Here is a 5,000-nt window from a genome sequence, read left to right on the forward strand (position 1 = left end):
TTGCACAGCTAAAAAGAATCTCGGCTCTTAGTCAGATGGCTATTTGAACCAACGATGAAATGATACATATGAAATCATATATGACGATTCATTTCATATATATCATTTCATTGTTGATTCATTCATCATCATCATTTTCCCCCGCTCAACATTGAATGCTATTGTTTCCTTTTTTTTTTTTTTTATCCACTTATTTGCATCACTGATTTACACTACTTACATATAAAGCATATAAATACATTATTACATTGCCACTGTACAGTAATTACTTAACAATGCAGATAAAAGTAAAGTAAATTAACCATATTTAACGTCGATAACTCGTAACAGTAATTCAACTGACAAACCTGAGGTCGACGGTGCGCTCATTTTACTCCCCCCCTCTCCATCAGTGTTCCGTTTTACGGGTATTTAAAGTTACTTAGCTACACGGAAAGGAAAGAAGTCGAAACAAGAATGCGATATCCGGGAATCGAACTCAGGACCTCTTGCACCAATGTCGCGCACTAACCGACTGTGCCATCCTTGCTCCTACGATCTATAATACAGAGTAGCCAAAATAACTTAAGTAGTTGCTGCATACTCACGCACAGCCATACACGCGTGCACACACACACACGCACACGCATTACGCGCTTCTGATTATCCGTCTAAAAACGTCAAGAGTCTCTAGAGAGTTAGCGCAAAATGCTGCTCTCCTTACATCTCGACAAAGAAACTAAAGACTAAAGATCATTTTCCGGGATAAAATTGCATTAAATTTTCTTAAAATCCCAGTTTTAACGACATAACGTCTTTCATAATCAAGACAATTTAGAATTTATGGAGGATGTTCTGCAATTTCTCGATGGACCTAGCGAATATGGCTTGATCATTCGCGTATAGAAGCTCAGTAATGCGATTTGCTCGTGCTTTCTTACGCAGTTCTCTTGGGGATACTCGTTTGGGATGCAGTATTTAAACATGAACACTGCGTCTGGATACTTTTCCGCTATCTCATGGTGTGCAGCTCTGATAACAAAGTCCAGGTGGATATTGAAAATGGATGGAGACTCAGAGCGCCCTGCCGCCATCCCACAAGGGTATCAAACATCCGACCTTTTCCTTTGATCCATGCTATGTATGGGACACGCAGGATTGCTACTATCTGTGGGCACTCAAGGCGCATCTCAAGACAAAGACATTTTCATCAGCGCCTCACGTGGTACCCAGTCCTACGCAGCCTTAAGGTCTACAATGGCTACAAAGAACGGAGTTCTTGTTTTACGAGATGTTTCGAGCACTTGACGCAGGATGAAGATAGCATCAGTGGTTGGTCTATTGGACCGGAAACCGTATTGAGTTGGCATGAGGATGAACTCATAGGCCTCGCGAGGTCCCTCGCGAGTTCTGTTGACGGTCATTGCTGACACAAATTGAGACATTGATGTAATGATACTCAAGCCTCTGTAGTTTTCTGCACACGAACGGATGCCTCGTTGGTAGACATGTGATGCTGGCGTTAAGCCATCTCAATGGTACTTGGAGGTATGTCCATACTAGCATTACCAGGTTAAGTAATGCATCAATCAATTCCAGCGGTGCCCATCCCCCTCCCCCTCCCCCCCTCCGGGCAACCGTGGGGCATTTGTTTAAGTTGTCAGTCCCAGGGGTGGGGCATTCGCAATTTTATCGCGGCCCGGGGCTGGGTATTAGCCTACCCGGGGAGACCCCCGGGCATTTGACACATGTGTTTTCAAATTAACATGGAAGAGTTTATCGGAAAAGACGAGGCCTTCGTTAAAGACGGGCTTGTCCGACACGGACTCGAAAAACTTGTGGATGTTTTTAAAGGAATGTTTTCTCAATGTTAGGTATTTCTTCATTTATACTTGTAAGCATATGAATATATAAAAGCGACAAGGTGAACTAATATCACATTACAATCACTGACGTGAAGACTGCGTAAACACGACTACTTCGCATTTCGCATTCAAAACTTGCCTAGCAATTTTTAAATTCATGAAAGTGGAGTTAAAATGCAAAAGGTTTTCGAATTCAAATGATGCGATCTTCAAGACAAATCTTGCGAGCTTAAAATGCGATTCATCATCATTTAAAATGTCTTTATTCTTCACATTGACAAGGTGAACTATATTTGGTTTATCAAAAAACGATCACCGACGTGAACACGGCTATTTCGATCCCGGGGACGGGGCATTTGCCCTCTTTCCTCGTCCCCACCCCGGGGCATTTGCCCATTTTTAAAAAGGAAATGCTAATGCCCGGGGGTTAGCCCGGGGGGGGGGGGGGTGGGCACTTCTGGAATTGACTGATGCATAAATACTTCAGTAGTCTTTCCGATGTCGCGTATTTGAGATCCTCAACGTACAGTCTATCTGTTCCTCTGCATTTGCCATTCTTGAGCTTTTTTTACCCGTCTCAATCTCCGTGCGGTCTGGGACTGATGTGTCAATGACGGGCAGGTCTTCAGGTGGTAAAATGTAAGAGTGATCTTCTGGTCGTTCCAGTCTGGTTGCGGATCATACCTACGGGGGCCAAGATGTTTAGAGAAGTGTTCCTCCAGTTTTGACGGAGATATGAGAGGCTTATTTGATCTTTCTAGCGATGTGTGTTATTTCATCAGTCTGAACTCCTCTTCTGCTTTACGTTGTTCACTAGCTAAGTTGATATCGTCCGCCTGAGTTTTAAAGTAGGCATTCTTGAGCTTTGTACGCAGTTTCTTAACCTCCTTCGTTAGCGACTTTCGTTTAGTTGTATCCTTCTCCTCGCGGTGTTCCAGCAACAGGTTCTGGTATTTTCATGACTATGGTGTGTTTTAGAGGGAATGGTTTCTTTAGAGGCCTGCTCTATCGCATCAGCAATAAAAGCCTCCACCTCATCAATTTGTTCTGACTTTGGTATAGGCTCCATCAATTGATTCAGTTTAACACTGTATGTAGCTCGAATATTTGTAGTTTGAATTTAAGGATTTGCATGAGTTTATTTCCCAGAACCTCGAGATGATGCCTTTTGTTTAGGACTGAATGAGTGGGCTATTACGCTCAGGCTCTGCGCGACGATACCAGAATGAAAACGAGTCTACCGGAAGTGGTCTGCTTGTTTGTGAAAAATAGATTTTTTGAAACCATGCAGTCTAGTGACTCTAGTCTCCCTCTCTATCCTTTGTGGCTCTTGGTACAGTGACGGGGGACATTTGTCTGAAAAGCCATACATAAATAAAATGTTTGCCTCTTCTTTAAAGCGAGTCTAAGGGCGAAGTTTTTCTTATGATAATTGGTTTTCTTTCATAAGTAAAGTAAAACTATAGCTATTACCATGACAAAAACATCGCACTTCGACTCGCTTTGAAGAGGAGGCAAACATCAATTCGGAATATTCAAATTTTCATGCAAATTAGCCATGTGTTATGCTGGGGGGCAAACATTGGAAAAAAGGAAAATTGCGGAAAATCGGCTCGTCGAAATATTTAAATAACATTGCTAAAAGTACATTTTAGAATTTAGAATTAAGTATCTTTTGTAACAATTTTATATCTTTTGATCTCGTCCGACATTTTGACTTTCTACTTCGTTATCTGCTCATTTTTCACTAAAAAAACATCGAAGTAATTTGTGTAATCATTCTATTTTACTACTTACGTGATAAACATTCAGTGGATGTGAAACAAATCATCTATGTGGCTAAGATGTTCGTTATAATCTCTCGAACTTGTGTTGTTTGCCCCATCCGGTGTGTAGCTAATTTGCATGACAATAGCAAATCCAACATGGCGGCCATCGTGAATAAGGTGTATTGGCCTATTTGATATCATCATGTGGCCCCATTTTTACCTCAGTCATGCACACACTTAATGGTACTAAGTTGTTGGTAGCATAAAATTTAACATGACCTCCGTGGAAAGCGGGTCACACAACAAGTTGTCACGCAACAATCCACACAAATCCCGTCACGCGGCCAGCGTAGAATGGCCCCAACTACATGCATGATTGAGTTGTTTTAATTGGTGGTCAACAGCCTTTTTTTGTCACCAAAACCAAGTGGAATTGGTTGAAACAACAACGGCCACTCTTTCTTAAAGAAGGGAAACCAAAGATTGGATCAAGCGTCCTACGGTTTTCCACTCTAAAACGAAGCTCGTGGCTCCACCTTGTTGGGACTACTTTTGTGCTAAAGCCTCGTACAGACAAGTGAACGTATGGGTAAAAACGGAACCTCCGTTGATCAAATGCGGAAAAAATTGGAAAGTGGCTGTTACAATATTGCCACATTGCTTTTTCCTAAAGGTGGTGCCAACAAGATGGCCGCGCGATGCAGTCTTTTTTCGAGCCCAGTGAGGCACAATGACGTCAATTGCAACCTGCATCACGTGAAGTCTGAGGGTTTCCAATATTTAAGCACCTTCGTGATGATCTCATGAGAGATTTTGTTGAAAGATGATCTTTAAAAAATCTTTAAATCTTCTTTATCGAAGATTTCAAATATTTCATGATTACAAACTACGCTTCTCAGCTAATTCGTGTATTTTACTATCTGTCGTTATGCCAGGAAAATGGAGACTTCAAAATGTGCGACGGAGACGTCGACGTCCCATCAAAATGTATTAAACTCAGCGATTCAGTTCCATCTCGTTCATAGCGTTCATAGTGGGCGAATTATCCTAAAAACAAATTGCGTTCCAGCGGTTTCAGGGTAAAAATAGTGAATAAAAGGTTCGCTCGGTATGTTCATGTTTGCCGTCAAAACCTCAAATTTGGTGAGTTCACGTCGTTATTACGTCATTACGCAGAGCACCTAAAACTACTTGCTAAAATCCGTGCTGCACGTGCAGCACAATTATTTTTCATCTTTTAACCAATGATATTCTTGTTTTGTGGACTTGTCGTTGTCTTTGCTGTCGTCATTTCTCAACTTCCCCAATATGAAAAATGTGACGCGGGGAAAAAGAACCAAACTGAATGCTGTAGATTTTGTATGTCGTGGACTCGAGAATTAAACAA

The sequence above is a fragment of the Montipora capricornis genome, chromosome 1 (assembly GCF_036669925.1).
Source record: "Montipora capricornis isolate CH-2021 chromosome 1, ASM3666992v2, whole genome shotgun sequence".
In the NCBI taxonomy this organism is placed as follows: Eukaryota; Metazoa; Cnidaria; class Anthozoa; order Scleractinia; family Acroporidae; genus Montipora; species Montipora capricornis.